The 20,266-nt window shown below is 40.1% G+C and overlaps 1 protein-coding gene across 3 annotated transcripts in view; it reads left to right on the top strand.

Annotated features, from left to right (window-relative positions):
* Nucleotides 1-4,506: 4,506 nt before the first annotated feature.
* The window catches only part of LOC121380778 (ligand-gated ion channel 4-like), an 83,377-nt gene continuing 67,617 nt past the window's right edge, over nucleotides 4,507-20,266 (top strand). For 2 of the 3 annotated variants that reach the window (XM_041509747.1, XM_041509746.1), the window contains exons 1-2: nucleotides 4,507-4,633; nucleotides 5,272-5,857. The gene's annotated coding sequence lies outside the window, so the exon portion shown is untranslated. The remainder of the gene's footprint in view (nucleotides 4,634-5,271; nucleotides 5,858-20,266) is intronic. The other variant, XM_041509748.1, reaches the window with a different exon arrangement.

Below are 20,266 nucleotides of genomic sequence, written 5' to 3'. Positions count from 1 at the left end.
TGAGCAATACTAGTGCACGGTTTTGGTATGTTCTGTTATGGATTAACGTTTGAAAAATGCACAAAAATAGATATTTTTTAATAGATTGTGTAGTGGGCAATCCTTTTAAAACTATGTACTTATTGTTTTAAATATTTTAATAATAATATATGTAATAAAACTGGCACTAATAGGAAAAACATTTATTTATTTACTTATTTATTTATTCGTGTATTTTCCTGTCTGGGTCGGTCGGTCCGTCGGTCGGTCTGGGATCGATCCCCGTCGGTGGGCCCATTGGGTTATTTCTCGTTCCAGCCAGTGCACCACGACTGGTATATCAAAGGCCGTGGTATGTACTATCCTGTCTGTGGGATGGTGTATATAAAAGATCCCTTACTGATAATCGAAAAGAGTAGCCCATGAAGTGGCGACAGCGGGTAGTACATACCATGGCCTTTGATATGCCAGTCGTGATGCACTGGCTGGAACGAGAAATAGCCCAATGGGTCCACCGACGGGAATCGATCCCAGACCGACCGCGCATCGAGCGAGTGCTTTACCACTGGGCTACGTCCCGCCCCTATATCTTACGAAGAAAACGAACAATGACTGCTATAAACATTAGCGCATGACCGGCTATGTTAGTCGGAAATATCTTACAATGGCTACAAACTCAGGACGGTCCCTTTAAAGGGACATTCCTGAGTTTGCTGCATTGTAAGTTGTTTCCGACTAATAAAATATTTCTAAAATTAAACTTACATATTAAATATATTTTCTTGTTTAGAATATCAGTGTCTCTATATTCAATGTGTTTCAACTGGATTTTGTCTTTAAATAAGTTCGTACGTATGAAAAAAAAATAGTTTAGGAAATAAAGTGAAATTTAACCTAGTACAAATATTAGAATGATCAGAAACACGTTTATTTTATGCCAAAAACAAATATGTTTGATATGTAATTACAATCGTTAAAATGTCGCTGTTAGTCGGTAACATCTTAAAAATTGCAGCAATGTCCCTTTTACTTATACTCACAACTCTCTTTCCCCTCTCTACTCTTAACTCCACACACCCGCCTCTCCATCCCCCCCCCCCCATCTCTCTCTCTCTCTCTCTCTCTCTCTCTCTCTCTCTCTCTCTCTCTCTCTCTCTCTCTCTCTCTCTCTCTGTGTGTGTGTGTGTCTCTCTCTCTCTCTCTCTCTCTCTCTCTCTCTCTCTCTCTCTCGCTCTCTCTGTGTGTGTGTGGTGTCTCTCTCTGCTCTCTCTCCATCTGTGTGTGCCCTCCTCCCCCTCTCTCTCTCTCTCTCTCTCCACCTCTCTTCTCATCTTCCTCTCTCTCTCTCTCTCTCTCTCTCTCTCTCTCTCTCTCTCTCTCTCTCTCTCTCTCTCAGACCTTCGTTTTTTGACGGGCGCGAGCGATATCACGTCCGTGAACCCCCGTCAACTCAATCTGACGGGCGCGAAATAACGCGCCCCTAAATTGAACAAATCACGCTTGTGTTGTTTGTTTCTTAACTCCGCCATTTTAATTGTTTATTGAATCCAATCCACAACGCCACAAATCTTTCCATTCTGTTCACAATGAACTTCCTAGAATACTTTTTACATATTGAAACACGATTGGTTGGTTATCTTTACACTGAGCCAATCAGCTAGGAGTTCACTTATCATTAAGATTTCGTCGGTTTTGTTTGTTTAATGTTGTACAATGCAGGTAATGATCGCGAAATGTGTTTATACTGTCGTCGTTTTGATCACGTACAGGAAAAATAATAGGTGCGTTGTCCAATATATATAATGTTTAATGTATAGTGTTTATATATGTTGATATCACAGTAAACGCGTACACAAACAAAAACGTAATTTAGTAAAGCAGGTTTTGCTTTCGTTAATAACATAGCGATGTACTCGTACACATTTCTATTTTCTGTTTCACGATACTGCCACGTGATTTAAAGCAAAGGACATTGCCCTTGGTAGAGTCAGATTTCTAGTACATGTGATCGGTTGACAGGACCCTGAAACAAACATACACCGATTTAATTTCAACTCAGTAATTCGAATTTGCCGAGTGTAAAGCATGTATATTTTAAAATTAAATTTACATTAGGGTGGTTATGTTGGGGTTTTTTTTGTTTGTTTTTGTTTTTGTTTTTTATGGGTTGCTATGATTCAAGTTAGTAGTATAATAAATGACGTGTTAACTACAGTACACAGATAATTAACGTTAATCCTGTTTGTAAAAATATATATTCATAAAAATTGTAGTAAGATATATTTGGGTAGAAAACAATAGATGTTGACATTATCTCTGTTATGACATTATTATTATTATCATTTTTAAGTAGAGACTTTGAAGGTACATGACGTATATTATGATATCATGATAAATGTGATAACCCTGTGCCATGTGGTTGCTACACTTTTAATTTCTTTTTAGTTCAAATGATTTACAAATAGGCCTTCTGACATTATTTTTGTGAGTGTTTTATTAAATATTTTACAGTTAGAATTCTTAATAACAATACCATAGTTGTTACAATGCCAATTCACATTCAGTTCACAGGTTTGTGTCCATGGAGAAATCATATCATTCTGCGATGAAGATTAAAATTATTGTACTTGTTTTAAATAAAACAAAATAAACACAAACAAATCAGTTTCAATTCTTTATTCATAAATAGTCAACAGATTATCATGATTCAGAATTTTAATGCAACATAATATGCATATAATATATAAGAAATCGATAAATGTTGGGTTCATGGTGTTTCTTTTCCTTGTGAAAGACTGCAATGGCCCATTCCTTCATCTTTGAGAACAACTATCATATTAGTTAAATTAAGATATTTATTTTGAAAACACAAAACATTAACTCTTAAGATATTTAATTTAGAAATCATTACTCCTTAAATTTAATCATGTTCATGGGTGCAATTCCTCTCGGTCTCTTGCCTCCAATTCTGATTATTTTGAGGGGTGCGATTTTTCCCTCCTCTGCATTTTGCGGAGTGTCATTTCTACTCCCCTCGTAAGCATTTTGAGGAGTGCGATTATTATCACTCCTGGGTTTTTCAAAAACGAAGGTCTGGAGACTCTCTCTCTCTCTCTCTCTCTCTCTCTCTCTCTCTCTCTCCTTCTCTCCTCTCGTCTCTCTCTCTCTCTCTCTCTCTCTCTCTCTCTCTCTCTCTCTCTCTCTCTCTCTCTCTCTCTCGCAAAAACATCTGTAATATTGTTAAAGTGTGTTGTGTGAATTGTAATGTTCAACGGAAATATCATATATTATTTTAACAGAGGTCGCAATCATCAATCATTCTGAAAGGAACACTATCAAATTTCAGTTATTGAACATAACATTTATGCAAGATATCTGTAAACAATTACACATCTGGATATGGTTATGACTTGCTGACATTTACGTCATTTTTCAAAATATACGCTATTGAAGCTCAGTAATTTAAGTAGCTATATGATTGCATTTTCCGATAACCAATTACCGAATGCTTATCCCGATTTGTGATGCCTCTGTGCTGTTGCACAGATTTAGTGTGGCAGATGTGTTAGCGGTTAAAAAACACAATGAAATGATTTAACGGGAATTGACGTGTTGAGCACGGTTCAAAACATGGGTAAGATGTTATTGACTGGAGTTCGTTCTATTTTAAATGAAAAGATAACTACTTATTGACTAGGAAGAAAGGATATGTTTGTCCAGTCTGAACCTGGCAGATCGGTAGTTCGTAGATATTACTGGTAAACATATGGCGATAGTGATGATTTATAGTCTCTATTAGAAACATACTTATCTGCCCTTGACTGGCATGCATAAATCTCAGCTGAAGATTCACAAACAATTGTGGTCATCGGCTATTCAAGCTGTAACTGAAACGCTCCGGAAGTGATTAGTGGTTAGGGGACGTAACTCTGCCTATTTTGTCTCGCGAGTTTCTAATAGAGCCTATAGACCTTACTAAATCTGATTAAGGTTCGAAATCTCATTGGTTTCACATTGGTTTCAGCATGCACCAGGATATCATCCCAGTAAAAGTTACAGTTTGTTTTGTTTAACGACACCACTGCAGCACATTGACTAATTAATCATCGGCTATTGGATGTCAAACATTTGGTCATTCTGACACGCAGTACCAGAGGAAACCCGCTACATTTTTCCTAATGCAGCAAGGGATCTTTTATATCCACATTCCCACAGACATAAATGCACATACCACGTCTTTTGTCCAGTTGTGGTGAACTGGTTGGAACGAGGAAACAACCAATCACCAAGGTGGTTTCATCCTGCGACGCAAGCATCTTAAGTGTGCACTCACCCGACTGAGTTAAATCCCGCCCATCTTCACTGTACTGACATAGATTAATATCCAAGAGCCAGAGTAAAAGGATATATAGAGAAACAAAGACAGAAAAGCAGAGAGAGAGGGGAGAGGGAGGGAGAGAGAGAGGGGGGGTACGGAGGAAGAGAGACAGAGAGAGAGACAGAGATTGAGGGGGGACGGAGAGAGAGAGAGAGAGAGAGAGAGAGAGAGAGAGAGAGAGAGAGAGAGAGATAGAGAGAGAGGGGGGAGAAAGAGAGAGATTTAACAGCCCACTCAACACATTTTACGATTATTTTACGTCGGTCATATGGCTAGGTGAGGAAATTTGCTGCCAATAATCTATGGCTACTCTTTTTGATTAGCAGTAAAGAATATTTTACATGCACCGTCCCACATACACATCACGTTCATTGTTGCATCCGCTGTGGAATGTAATAGGCCCACTGACGATTGATCGATCGCGCATCAGGCGAGCACTTTACTAGTAGGCTACGTTCTGGGGAGAGAGAGAGAGAGAGAGAGAGAGAGAGAGAGAGAGAGAGAGAGGGGGGGGCGCAGAGAGAACGAGAGAGAGAGAGAGAGAGAGAGAGAGAGAGAGAGAGAGAGAGAGAGAGAGAGAGCGAGAGACTAAACAAGACATTGCCACAAAATATACGAAGTTTTTTCATATATAATTTCCCATTGGAATACCACCAATGCTTGATATACCAGTTATGTAGATGAAGAATTAAGATAGTAAAATTATATCTATCTATCTATCTACCTACCTACCTGCCTGCCTGCCTGCCTGCCTGCCTGTATATATATATATATATATATATATATATATATATATATACATCTAGCTTTCTGTATTTATCAGTCTACATGTGTATATCTGTCTATCTATCTATTTATTTATTTATTTATTTGTTTATTCATTTATTTTATTTGTTTATTATTTGTTTATTCAGAGACGACCTTACTGATTAACTGGTCATCATCATCATCCTTAGATGATGATCGTGTAAATAATCGGTTTGATTTCTGTCAGTCAAAGACATTCCAGCCAGTCCACTGCGGCCAGGCGGATTTTAATCAACTTGATAGCCGGCAAAAATGTTAGTCCTTAACGGTGATGGTTTTTTGTCTTTATTCACGGAATGATAGACTCTGTTTACTGATGGACGAAACACGCCGGGTGCCGGGCCTACACCGATCCCCTTACAGCGACCCGAGAACCAGTCGGCACCAGTGATTCGCCTCACCGATGGTCTCAGTAATAACAAATTAAGGAGAACTCCTATCACAGCTCTAACTGGCGATAGTTTTCAAACACCACAACCTCCAATCATTGATTCCCAATCCGTTCCGAGCTTGGGTGAGCCGCGGTAATAGGCCGGCGATTTCCTCGTGTCTGGCTCTACTTTGAGACGTAAGGTTGTTTCGGAAAACACGTCGACGTCGGATTAAGCACCTGGGAGAACGCAACTGTTCCGTCTCGTGTCGCGGAGCATTTCGGGATAGCTGATGCCCATTCATTCACCATTTCAACTCAAGGTATGTTGATTTTTGTTCTACATTTACTGCATATTAATGTTGGCATTGTCATTGATATGTTTAACAAGATGAATTTAGACCAGCAAAATATTACGAAACAATTTATAAGCCCCATGGTTAAAAAGAATGTATAATATTATTAATATCGGAATGCCAATACATTAAGATATTTCACCTTACGTTTTCTTGGTTAATGCATTCAGTATAATCTAGTTATTTTTTAATAAATGATGCTGTCAGTATATTCTAGTTATATTTTAAATAAATATTAGTGTCAGTGTACTCTAGTTATATTTTAAATATTAGTGTCAGTGTACTCTTGTTGTATTTAAACTACACATTGTTGTCAGTATACTCAAGTTATATTTTAAATAAATATTATTGTCAGTATATTCTAGTTATATTTTTAATAACTCGTGTTGTCAATATTATGCTCTAGTTACTAATGCCTCCATTGTTTTGTCGTTATGACTAATGTTGTTGATATGTGCTTTAGTTACGTTTGTAATAAGTAATGCTGTTAAAATGCTGTTGTTACGTTTTAGTAACTAAGGCTGTCAATATGCTCTAGTTACATTATTAAATAACTAATGCCATCGATATGCTCCAGTTACGTTTTAGTAACTAACCCCACCATTGTATAGTCGTTATGACTAAGACTGTCAGCAATCTATCTTTAACTCAGTAATGTGGTTAAAATATATCAACTACACATGTATTAGACATTCTAAGATAGACCCCCTTAGCGGTTCTACATCCCGCATAGCAAAAGCTATGGGATGTGCTGTCCTGTATAGTTTAAAATATGCAGATATCGACCCTTGCTGCTAATGAAAAAAGATGTAGGCGAGATGGAGATGGTGGTTTCAAGTTGCTGCTCTTATAAACCACATCTTGTTTTATAATTACGTGATAGGGTTTGAACTTAAGACTGTTATCTATGGCAATTTAAACTATTGTTGCTGCTTCGGCAATTTTAAGCCAGCCTACGGCAATTTTAAACCAGTAACTTTTACAACAAATAAACTGATAAATTAAAAACAAACAATTATCCCTTCAATCGAATGTAAAAATATGTTTTATCCAGTGTCAATTTTTATCATTATTATTTTTTTTAAATCCCATCGTTAAAATCTCTGATCTACGACACTTTATATCGCAGCTACGGTAAATGCCGACGGTGCCGTTGTTAATTTCGATCCCTGATCGAACATTGTACAACTCATCACATTTTAATCTACGTTTTATAGAATTTACGTTTCACATGTGGTCTAGACAGTGAAATGGGGAATTCGCTTCCACCATATAGCCTAGACCTACCGAACTTAAGTTATTTTAAATGCATTTTTCCCCATAGACATGGCAGCACATACCATAAGTTCACTGTTTGCATGTACACCAATCGTGAGGAACTGGTGGATAAGTCGAATGTACAGTAGAATTAAGCTGCGAATGAATTTGTTTTACCGACACCACTAAAACACATTCCATTATTGATCATCGGCTACTGAATGTCAAACATATGGACATTCTGATAGTTATAGAGAGAACCTTCTACAGTTTTCCATTAGCAGCAAGGGTATTTTACATGGAACGTAGCCCAGTGGTAAAGAGCTCGTCTGATGCGCGGTCGATCTGTGATCGATCCCCGTCGGTGGGCCCATTGAGCTATTTCTCGTTCCAGACAGTGCACCACGACTGGTATATAAAAGTCCGTGGTATGTGCTATCCTGTCTGTGGGAATGTGCCTATAAAACATCTCGTTTTTCTAATGGAAAAATGTAACAGGTTTCCTCTCTAAGACTAATGTCAAAATTGCCAGATGTTTGACATCCCATAGCGGATGATTAATAAATCAATGTGCTCTAGTGGAGTCATTAAACAAAACAAACTACCTTTTTAACTTTGGTTAGGACGGGGAAAGAAAGACATGTTTTATTTAACGACGCACTCAACACATTTTATTTACGGTTATATGGCGTCAGACATATGGTTAAGGACCACACAGATTTTGAGAGGAAACCCGCTGTCGCCACATAGGCTACTCTTTTACGACAGGCAGCAAGGGATCTTTTATTTGCGCTTCCCACAGGCAGGATAGCACAAACCATGGCCTTTGTTGAACCAGTTATGGATCACTGGTCGGTGCAAGTGGTTTACACCTACCCATTGAGCCTTGCGGAGCACTCACTCAGGGTTTGGAGTCAGTATCTGGATTAAAACAAAACATGCCTCGACTGGGATCCGAACCCAGTACCTACCAGCCTGTAGACCGATGACTAACCACGACGCCACCGAGGCCGGTAGGACGGGTAAAAGCCCAAACAAATAATGGCTCCGCTGAGGGCGTGCGTTCTACCATTTGAGCTAGATTCCACCCTTCCTTGGTATAATTCGGTTATTTAACGTGGTGGTAATACGCATGTTGAGACATTGTTTAATATTTCAGCTACATAAGGAACTACTCATTAAAATAACTCTTTAAAGATTAAACACATGTTCACGCAAAATAATAACGTTTCACCGATCCCTTTGAACATTACTGTAACAAAACAAAATCTTTATGTTCCATTCAGAAGTCGTAAAATTGGCGGTAATTTAGGTTACCATACATCTGTATCTTTGTTCCACTGAAATTACTGTTATCATAGCACTGATTGAAGAACAATTTCCAATTATTGTGTACAACCTTTCGCCTTGTTTGCCAAGCCGTTCATCAGTGGCCCACCTACACAGACCTTCCCGCTGTAGAAAGAGGGTAATGCAAATATAAATGCTACCTGTTCCAAGTTGCATGACGTTTACACTGCAACACTGTTAGGAGTTTATCTGGGTACACGAGCTGTTTGATGTGAACCAGTTGTTGGAAGAAGCCAAAATATGAGACCAGAGGGGCATGTAAAATTAAAGAATCCGTATAAAATACGAGGTAACATGTATCGTAAAAAGGTACTGAAGAAAACGTGTATTTAAAGCTTCACGGTCGTCTTACTATATTATAGATATATACGATAGTGGTTCAAATTTCGACAAAGCCGGCTCCATGTGTTCAGTCATATTCATCATCTATCACCCTCTGCCTGTCATTGTCGTTATCTTAATATATATATTTATCATCCATTAAAGGCTTTTGTAGGAGATATCGCTGGCAATATGATTTGCGATATCTCTTGACTGGTCAAATTTTAATCGCAAGACAATGTTTTGTTACGTCACTGTGTTTCAGCGCTAAACCTACCATTAGTGACGTCACACCACTGCCGTTCTGCTAGTTAACGAGTCTACCGCTGACATTCAACCCACATTACTGATATTGTTTACAACTGTCGCAAATGAAAAAAATGATAATGGATGATAAAAAGAATACCCACCTCGTGTCTTGTGATATCATAATGTATCAGCACGAGTTGATAAAAGTATGAAATCCGAGGCTTGCTGAGACAAGCACAAGACACTCGGGAGTATCCTATTTATATATATATTCCAGTTTCTCCCACGAATTCAATCTGTTTTGACCCTGTCTGTCAGTTTTCTCCAACTCTGTATTATGACCTGTCCACACCATCAATCTACGTCTTTTCAACTTCCTCCAAAGGTGCAGTCTCTGTGAACTTCCTGCACCGATCTGGCATCCTCGTTCTCTACCACTAATAAAGTGAGTCTGATCACGGTATTAATTAACGACCGCCAGTAGGAAGGGAATATAGTAGATGGTACAATTATAAATACGTGCCTCTTAACGATGCCAGAGGTTACCGAAGTGGTTAGACTAAGCCCACAGCTAAAGCTGATGGGAAATGGCAGGTGTGTGGAGAGGCAAGGACTGGGATGTGGAGGTGGACAGCGAAAGAAGTTGAAACACAGGATGAGCTACTAGATCGGGAAGAAATTACATGGATTTCAAAGGAGAAAAAGGAAAGGGATAAAAAAAATTGTAGAGATTATTGATGAGCGCAAGGATCGTACGAAAGTTACGAAACGAGTTTGTGATTTGAGTAATTCCTTGAGCGATAACGACTATGGCCAAAAAACACATCACATTGGTATGGGGTGTCATGGAAATTAATGTGTTGGGGTTGGGGGTCTAAATGATTAAAGTCCCTAGTTTCAGCTCGTGAAAAGAGACACTAAATTTGGTAATCTACAAACCTTAACACATTTTGATAAATCTAGAATAGAGTGAAATGAGAGTCTGATGTTGAAACGGGGAAATCCACTTAAAAATCCACTAGAGCTCGTCTCCTTAACGGTTACTTCTCAGAGGTAGGCCTATGTGCGTTTTCAAAAAAAATAAAAATACATTCCTTGGTATTTTAGACACCACGATGACCAGAAACACTTCGGATGTACAAGAAACGGATAATCTAAACAATAAACTCTAAGTAATATCTGGTATCAATTATCAAAAACCGGCTCTAATAGTGAAAACTACGCCGTAAAAACTATTAAAACCTAAAATCTGTCATATTAAATGCTAAAAATATACTGGATATTGCTGCTTTAAAAAACAATACCCGTCACCTAGTGGTTTCGGAACTGGGCTGAGTCTTGCGGGAATGGCGAACAGAATTGGTTTCTGGAGACTGAAGAGGTCTGATCGGTTCATGTTTAACCAAATCCAATATCCGCTAAACCCTGCCGCACTGCGTGGGTCCCGCTTTCCACTTCGTTTACATAACTGCTTATATCCTACTTTACTGGAACACAAATTGTTTTTTAAATTAATTGAGTAAGTCTGAGACATAATTATCGGACGAGTTCGCACGCTTACTTATATTCTTATCTGCCGCCATTTTGGATTCTGCTGAAACGAAAGGCTTTACTGGTGCTCCTGAGATTTTGGTGCAAAAACGTTTGTTTAATATTTCCAATAAAAACCAGAATGAACTACTATGGCCATATATGCACCTGGAAAGTGATTAAGCATCGCCTGAATTGTTTTGCAACCAAAACGGCCCCCCGGAAGTAGTTATCCGTGCCAACGTAGTTTAAAGCAAATATTGAGAATCTTTACACTCATGTACATGTATATTCTTTATCTACTGGGTATATACCAAGATGGTATGAATAAATTATTAATGAAAAACACATCAGTGTACTGTAATTTCAGCTTCATAGTAATTTATCATACATTTTGAAGTATATTTACGATTTCTATCTTTTTCCCTGTTGAACGGCACTGTTACTTTCTGTCGGTGGGCCCATTGACCTATTTCTCGTTCCAGCAAGTGCACTACGACTAGTACATCAAAGGCTGTGGTATGTGCTATCATGTCTGTGGCATGGTGCATATAAAAGATCTCTTGCTACTAATGGAAAAATGTAGCGGGTTTCCGCTCTAAGACTGTCAAAATTACCAAATGTTTGACATTCAATAGCCGATGATTGATAAATTAATTAGCTCATTACTTTCAGTGTTTTATATCCACTGTTACAATTTCTTGCGAAGTTTACGTCACATGCATATGGTCAAAATTAGGTGGTGCTTCATTAAATTGCAGGTGTATAGAATCCCTTTTTATTTTTCTATTAGTAGAATTAGCATTAGTCTTCCATATGCATGTACTAATTTAACACCTGTATTCATGATTGGCACGCAGTTAAAAATAATTCGAATTTGACTCACGTGCAGTTTGTATGACGTTAGTAGTCCCAAAACAAGTTCATTTGATTGGAAACATGTTTCACTGCATATAATGTGTATATGCAAACGGATTGGGCACAAGTTATCCAACTTACGAGGCCCTCTCCTAATTATAAACATAAAATTGTACAACAGTGACAACTGAAATTTTCAATAAATAAATAAATGTAAACGTTTGTGAAAAACGATTGGATAAACTGAAAGAACAGAAAAGAAAAGGAAAACAAATAGAAGTCATCGATGGTTTAACAGTATTCATTATTAACATTTTATCTTCTCAGACAGCCCAACTAGTAAGTAATAACAATAGTAATAGTAACAACAAATCAATGATTCGACACCACGAGATAAAAGTTTTCGTAGTCAAATCGTTGTGTTTGTTTAATGTATTTGTAAACACGATCAAATATTTGGTTATTGACATCATCATTAAACATGTCTCGATCGTTTAATGTCAACTGAAGATTAATTGGTTCAAAACTGTTTAGAGATGTCAAAAGAATTTGTCTTTGCTGGTTATAAAATTGACATTCAAAGAAATAATTATAAATGATTTCAAAGTAATGTCCACAATTACATTATGGATCGATAGTAAGACTACAATGATGTAATTCTGCATTTAAAGTACTATACCGGCATTGGTGGCGTCGTGGTTAGGCCATCGGTCTACAGGCTGGTAGGTACTGGGTTCGGACTCCAAACCCTGAGTGAGTGCTCCGCAAAGCTCAATGGGTAGGTGTAAACCACTTGCACCAACCAGTGATCCATAACTGGTTCAACAAAGGCCATGGTTTGTGCTATCCTGCCTGTGGGAAGCGCAAATAAAAGATCCCTTGCTGCTAATCGGAAAGAGTAGCCCATGTAGTGGCGACAGCGGGATTCCTCTCAAAATCTGTGTGGTCCTTAACCATATGTCTGACGCCATATAACCGTAAATAAAATGTGTTGAGTGCGTCGTTAAATAAAACATTTCTTTCTTTCTTTTTCCTTAAAGTACTATAGGCATGTCTAGATGATAAAATGTGCACACCTAGTGGTTTATCATTATACAATAATTCGCCCTGTACGATAACAGCCGCAAGAACAGCGGACTGACAAGACAAACATTACGATTTCAACGGCTGCTATGGAATCGACTCCTCGTACGAGTCACTCGTATGGTGTGACGTCGCCTTAAGAAAATAAGTATTTACATGGTAACACCCCAGCACATAGTTTAATCGGTGGCTCAGAATATCAGAACTGTTTTATTAACGTGCTTATATAACCCAATGTTTTCATTTCATTTTAACTTATTTTCATGCTTATATCCAATTAAGGTTCAAGCACGCTGTCCTGAGCACACAGCTCAGCTATCTGGGATGTCTGTCCAGGACAGTGAGTTAGTTGTTAGTTGATTAGTGGTTAGTGAAAGAGAAGAGGGTGTAGTGGCCTTACACCTACCCATTGCACCCGTAAGAACTCGCTTTGGGTTGGAGCCGGTACCGGGCTGCGAACCCTGTACCTCTGCGCCACTGAGGCCGGTAATGTTTTCAAGCACGCCCATCACGGACTTAGCCTTAGCCTCTGACATCGCCAGTCTGGGACAGGAGGGGGAGGGTAAGTATGAGGCGGGCGGAATTTTGAATACATTTAGACGTTAGGTCAGAGACCTCAAGCCAAAAATGGAAAATAACCATTCTGCTCATGTCTGGTAATAAGCTGAGTCCAAAAATAAACTTCGAGTGCTCGGCCGAAATAGTTTAGGGTCATTTGAGAAATTTTTACGGGCTGCCAAAATAAAGTGCGTCGGACTATTTATATAAAAAAAAATAAACATAAGTTTTTAAACAGATGCCGAACTATTTTAAGTCCAACTAAACCCTTACCCAGAGTCGAAGGTTCGTTGGAAAGCTGGTGAAGGATTACGGCGAGGCTGGTGTTGATGACTTCAACTTGGGGGAGACTGAAGAGAGTCCTTTCACCTGGATGAAGATCCTGTAGTCCTCTTCCCCAAACATAATTCTGAGCATCTTGTTGAGAGATCTTTGTCTCGGATGAAGATTCTGTATTCCTCTACCCCAAACATAATCCTAAGCATCTTGTGGATTGTGTTCGAGTCAAAGTCCTTGAAACACGCCGTCCTCTAGTGTTGTAATGATCATTCCGGCGAATTGCTGATGATATTTGGCAGAACTGTCTTGTGCTTTGTACTGTCCCCTCCGGTGCTTGAATGATCAAAAGCGGTCCGCCTTCAGTCCAAAACGTAACTGAGTTACGTCTTCGACATCCACCAGGATGAACTAATGGTAGCGGGGGGGGGGGGGGGGGTGGGGGGGGGTTGGGGGGGGGGGGGGGGGGGGGTGGGGGGGGGGGGGGGGGGGGGGGGGGGGGGGGGGGGGGGGGGGGGGGGGGGGGGCAGCGTGGACTTGGCTACTGGGTTGATCCCTTGGTTGCTCCCTAGAAAAGAGGTGAGGCCGCCTTTCTCTTGTTGTGGGGGGTGGAGGGGGTGGCCACCAACGGCAAGGCCGTGTCACTGCTCGGGACTTCCACGTGGATAACGTGCTCATCACGACTCCACAGCGGGCGACCGAAAAGAAGAAACTGCCGCTAGCGGTTCAACCATAAGTTTTGGTCGCCCCTGGCGCGTGTATCAGGCCGAGTTCCGGTGCAGTCCCTGATGCCGCTCCTGTAACTTCTTCCCTAGCCGTGTGCTATTAGGAAAAGAAGGGAAAGGAATGTTTGCATATTGTTTAAACAGCAATTATATTAAGTGACAAAATTAAAATGATATTCTAATTGTGACAATTAGCTAAATGTAAGAGAAGAAAACACTTGGCGACACATAGGATACTCGGTTCAATACACAGCAAGAAAATGTATCCACATTGTACAGTAAATTGTAGGACAATTAGCTCAACATTTTATTGACGGTTATACGGCGAAGACATATGGCGACCACATAGAGAGGAACCCCGTTGTCGCCACTTCATGGGCTACTCTTTTTTCAGCAAGAAGTATTGTATACACCATCCCACAGACAAGACAGTAATACCAAGGCCTTTGTTACCCCAGTCGTGTTTGGCTGGAACGAGAAATAGCCCAATGGGGCCACCACGGGGATCGATCCTAACGACCGCACACAATGGCTTTACCACGGCGTCCCGCCCCCTCATTATAGGATTAGACCAATGGGACCACGGTCGATATACCGACCGCGTATCAAGCGAGTTGTCGCCCCACATTGTAGAGATAAATAGCCCAATGGGGCTACTCTTTTCGATTACCGCGCATCAAGGGATCTTTTTTAACACACGGGCTACGTCCCGCCCCGCACAGAGATAAATAGTACATACCACGGCCTTTGTTACACCAGTCGTGGTGCATTGGCTGGAACGAGAAATAGCCCAATGGGGCCACCGACGGGGATCGATCCTAAACCGACCGCGCATCAAGCGAGCGCTTTACCACTGGGCTACGTCCCGCCCCGCATTGTAGAGATAAATAGCCCAATGGGGCCACCGACGGGGATCGATCCTAAACCGACCGCGCATCAAGCGAGCGCTTTACCACTGGGCTACGTCCCGCCCCGCATTGTACAGATGCTTTGGCGTGCTTGGGGTCGTTGATCGTGGGTCGATTCTCCTCAGTGAACCCATTCTCTCATTGTGTTTTGTCTTGTCTGTGGGAATGCATATAAAAGTAGATCCATTTCTGCCAATGGAAAAAATATAGGAAATATGTTTCACATTCACAAAGCCGACGAGTAATAAATCAATGTGCTGTAGTGGTGTCGTTAAACAAAACATACTTTTTGTTGATTTGTAAAAGTTACCTTTCAAAATGTTCAGTTTCGTATGACAGCTAGGTAACTGTTAAAGTCTATTTTGTTTAACGACACTACTAGAACGCATTGATTTATTAATTATCGGCTATTGGAAGGAAGGAAGGAAGGAAGGAAATGTTTTATTTAACGACGCACTCAACACATTTTATTTACGGTTATATGGCGTCGGAGTATTGGCTGTTGGATGTTATGCATTTGGTAAGTTTGATATACAGTCTTAAGGAGGAAATCCGTAAAACATTTCCATTAGTAGCAAGGAGTCTTTTATATGCACTATCTTACAGACAGGATAGCTCGGTCGTTGTGTAAAACTGACTGTAACAAGAAATATACCAATTGGCCCACTGACGGGAATCGATCCTAGTCCGACCGCGCTACGTTCCGCTCCTAGTGGTTAACAGAAACGAGCAGTTACATGGTGGAATAATTTATACGGGTTCATGTAGTAATTGAAAGAGTAATGAAGTTAATTTGACCAGGACACAAAACAAATACGTATATGGCGTGATGTCATGAGATAACTATATCCCGGGATGCCATCATGTTCAATCATCTTCAATAGTTAAAGGTTCCCTAATACCAAATCAGTCCTCATTGCCGACAAAGTTAACATTTTCTACTAAAAAGTATATAAATAAAAGTTAAAGTTTGTTTTTGTTTAACCACACAACTGGAGCACATTGATTAATTAAACATGAGCTATTAGATGTCAAACATTTGGTAATTCTAACATCTGACACGTAGTCATCAGAAAAAAACCCGCTACATTTTCCATAATTCAGCAAGGGATCTTTTATAGGCACTTTTCATCAGAAGGAAAGTACATACCGCAGCCTTTGACCAGTTGTGGTGCACTGGTTGGGAAAAAAAACATAATCAGTTGAGTGAATCCACCAAGGTGGTTCGATCCTGTGACGCAAACACCTTACGCGAGCACTCAACCGACTGAGCGAAATCCCGCCCCACTATATCTAAGCAGTGCATCAGCCATCTCAAGTATCGATATAAGATGTGTGTCACCTGAAATTTAATCTACCTAAACGAAAAGGGCGTTCAAGAGACTTAGGTTTTTTAATTAGCAAAGCAATATTTTTGCAGAATATCGCAGTTGCCTTTTTTATTGACCATGTATTGGTTTCAACCTCTAGTTTTCATTAAATAACAATTTGCCACTAAGTAAAAGTACATTATTTTGGAATAATATAAAAGTATTTGCATAAATATACAATAAATAACTACCAATCAGAACTATAGCGGGGTTTTTTTTTAAATTGTAATATTTGGCGGTGCAACTCGAACTGTGACACGGAAGTCCCTGATTTAGTGCGAGGTAACCTTTACCATGTTCAAGCGGAGGTCCTCGTTGGTATTGGAAGACAACAAACATCGGATGGGACTGGTGACCATCCGATAGTGTAAAATAAAAATATATCAAACTGACTCCTTCTTCGTCTACTCAAGTTCCTGTTACAAATCCAATCACACCGACTGTCGAAAACTGGCTCAGATCTGAAGAAAAATCATCGTCCCTCAAAACAAATCTTTTTTTTTGCTGTCTACGACTTTTCCTGATTCGATATAATTTGCTTGTTTGTGCCATTTGCACTAGTTTGTTGCCGTCACAAATGCGCTTGTTAATCGATTGTCTGTGTCGTACAATAAATCGTCTTATAGATGTGACGGTCGTCAGGTCACTACTGAGGGTTTCAAATCACGTCGTGTTCGATATCTACGAATTTGTTATGAAACCAAACATAACTATTACATGTATTATTATTTATTATAAACTTTTTCTTGTAATGTTATTTGGTTTCTTGGTTTTGTTTGTGCTTTTTGGGGGGTGGAGTGTTGTGTTTGTTTGTTAGGTTTTGTTGTTGTTGTTGTTGGGTTGTTGTTGTGGGTGTTTGTTTGTTTGTTTGTTTGTTGTTGTGGGTTGGGGGGGGGGTCCTTTTTAGGGGGTTTTGTTTTGGTTTTGTAGGGGGTTTTGTTGGAGTGTGTGATTTTTTTGGGGGGAGGGGGGTGTTTGTTTGGGCGGGGGGGGGTTTGTTGGTTGTTGTTTTTTTGTTTTTTTCTTTTTTTAAAATCATTTTCTGGGAGATAGTGCAGAGAGAATAAGCAATTATTTCTGAAAAATAACATAACTCAAACTGAACGAAGACAACAACACATTGTTGTAAAACAAAGATGACTGCAGTGAACTAAAGAAAACATGTGAACACAGGTAATACTCTTGACACAGCACTTTATTTAACTATATATATATATATATATAATACAAAGTTACTTTTTAGAATGTTCTATGATGACTACAAGTACAAGGCTGATCTCTTTAGTGTTTCACTAATCCAGTGGTTTAATTATTTTTATTACCATATGATAATATGAATATGGTATGTACTGTCCTGTCTGTGGGAAGATGCATATAATATGCATATAACAGTAAAATGAAGCAGGTCTTTGGTTTAAAGGTGAAAAACTCCACATTTTGGTTTCGGCCTATTTCGATTTTTACATGTGATTTACCAAACGACTGTAGTTCCTAAAAATATCAGTCGCGTAGTTTTCAGGTGGAATTCTTCACTAATGAATTGAATTGTGGTATGCAACCTACGATGGCGTGGTGGACAGTAAAGGTTGCAAATGTAGGGAATTGTGGAATTTGGGCGATGAAGTGGTGTTGAGATTAAAATATTTATTGTGATGCATTTTAGTAGTACACCATATGTCTGACGCAATATAATCGTAAATAAAATGTGTTGAGTGCGTCGTTAAATAAAACACTTCTTTCTTTCTTTCTTTTTTTTTGGGGAGGGGTTCGGGGGGGGGGGGGCAACTGAGTAGTTAATAGTTTAAAACTCCTTAAACGGTTAAGAAGAGAATTTTATTTAAGTTTCTATCATTTTTTCCGGATTTTTTTCCTTGCCCCCAATACCCCACACACCCCACCCCGCTAGCTACGGCCCTGTAATGATGGTATTTTCATTAATTCATCTTAATTTGTCTTCGTGCTTTTATCCAATTAAAGTTCAAGCACGCACTAGCTTGGTCTGGCCCGCTGGGCTGTCTGACCAGGACACGAGTTAATGGTTGGTTGTTAGTGGTTATCCACAGAGTACTTCGTGTGGTGCTCTTGTATCTCCCCACTCTACTATAAACTTTGATTTTTTAAAACAACGGCTATTTGGAGAGAGAGAGAGAAAGAGAGAGAGAGAGAGAGAGAGAGAGAGAGAGAGAGAGAGAGAGAGAGAGAGAGAGAGAGAGAGAGAGAGAGAGAGAGAGGAGGAGCGAGAGAGAAAGAAGAGGGAGTGAATGAGAGTGAAGGAGAGAGAGAGAGAGGGGAGGAGGGGAGACACCGAGAACGAGAGAGAGTGAGAGTGAAAGAGAGAGAGAGAGGGAGAGAGAGAGAGGAGAGGGAGGGAGGGAGGGGAGGAGAGAGAGAGAGAGAGAAAGGGAGGAGAGAGAACGAGAGAACGAAAGACTCAGAGAGAGAGAGAGAGAAGAGAAGAAAAGAGATCTACAGAGAGCGAGAGAGAGAGAGGAGAGAGCGAGAGAGAGAACGAGAACGAGAGTGAAAGATAGAGAGCAGAGAGAGGAAGAGGAAGAGAGAGAGAGAGGAGAGGGAGAGAGGGAGGGAAGTGGAGGGAGACAGAGAGATAGGAGAGACCGACAGAGAAGAAGAGAAAAGAAGAGAAGGAAGGATCGCGAGTGATGAGAGAGAGTCTACCTATTTAGAGAGAGAGTGAGAACGAGGGAAAGACGAGAAGAGATAGAGATGAAAAAAATGGAGAGCCTCTCTCTCTCTCTAGTAAGCTAAGGAGAGAGAGAGAGAGAGAGAGAGAGAGAGAGAGAGAGAGAGAGAGAAGAGAGAGAGACAGAGGGAGGCCTATAGAGAGAGAGGAGAGAGACCAGAGGGAGTCTATTTGGAGGGAGGGAGAGAGAGAAAGGAGAGAGAGAGAGAAAGGAGAGAGAGAGAGAGAGAGAGAGACAGACAGACAGACAGACAGACCTCCACACCTACGAACCGATGGTTTAATTATTGTTCTTTCATTCTGTTTTAACCTAATCTGCGTGTTTTTTTTATGTGAACCCTGTACCTATCACACAGTAAGTAAAGCCAATGTAGTGACCTTTCACAATATTGCGAACACAGAGCTAGAATTCTAGTCAGGAAGGCGAATGATCCCAATCGTTCGCGAGACTGGTTTATGCGCCTAACGTTAGATGAATGTGATACGATAGAAAATGATGGTACTAGTACCAATTGAAATTGTTCGCTAGCGCTCGGCCACCTGAACTCGCCTCTGTTTCCCCGCCAAAACCTGATGACGTGCACTGCCTCGCCATCTGGTGAGAGCAGTACGAAGCGAGTTTGATGAAGAAAGTGGATTACTGAATTTTCACCGCTCAGGCGTACTAATATTCATAAACAGATGATTGAAAACATTAATATAAGCATTGGCTTTTTACGTGCACGTCAAGTTCAAAGAGAACACGTTTGATAATAAAACCAGACCTGCGGACGGAGTTTAATATGGAGCAGAATCGTGACGTACAGGTCGAGTCTTTGAACTTCGGGTCGCTGGACAGCAGGATGAAGTTCATAACCGTTTGTACTCCCCCCCCCCCCCCCCCCCCCCCCCCCCCTCCCGAATATTTTAGATTATCCATTTCCGTAGAACCGAAGTGTTTCTGGTCATCCTGGGGGTTTTCTAATACCACAAAATGCATTGATTCGAGTTCAAGTCTATTTTTAAGCATATTTTCCAGTTTTAACGTCACAGACTCTTGTTTCACTCTGTTGTAACTGTATCCAATTTTGTTACAGGTCTGTAGATTAACTAAACTTAGTCCATTTTTACGAGTTGGAACTAGGGTCTGCGCCTCTAACGACACCACCAGAAAACATTGGTAAATAATTATCGGCTGTTGGATGTTAAAC

This window comes from Gigantopelta aegis, chromosome 9 (genome assembly GCF_016097555.1).
Source record: "Gigantopelta aegis isolate Gae_Host chromosome 9, Gae_host_genome, whole genome shotgun sequence".
In the NCBI taxonomy this organism is placed as follows: Eukaryota; Metazoa; Mollusca; class Gastropoda; order Neomphalida; family Peltospiridae; genus Gigantopelta; species Gigantopelta aegis.
The sequence above is the reverse complement of the archived record's forward strand: the minus strand, read 5'-3'. Positions and strand labels throughout refer to the sequence as shown.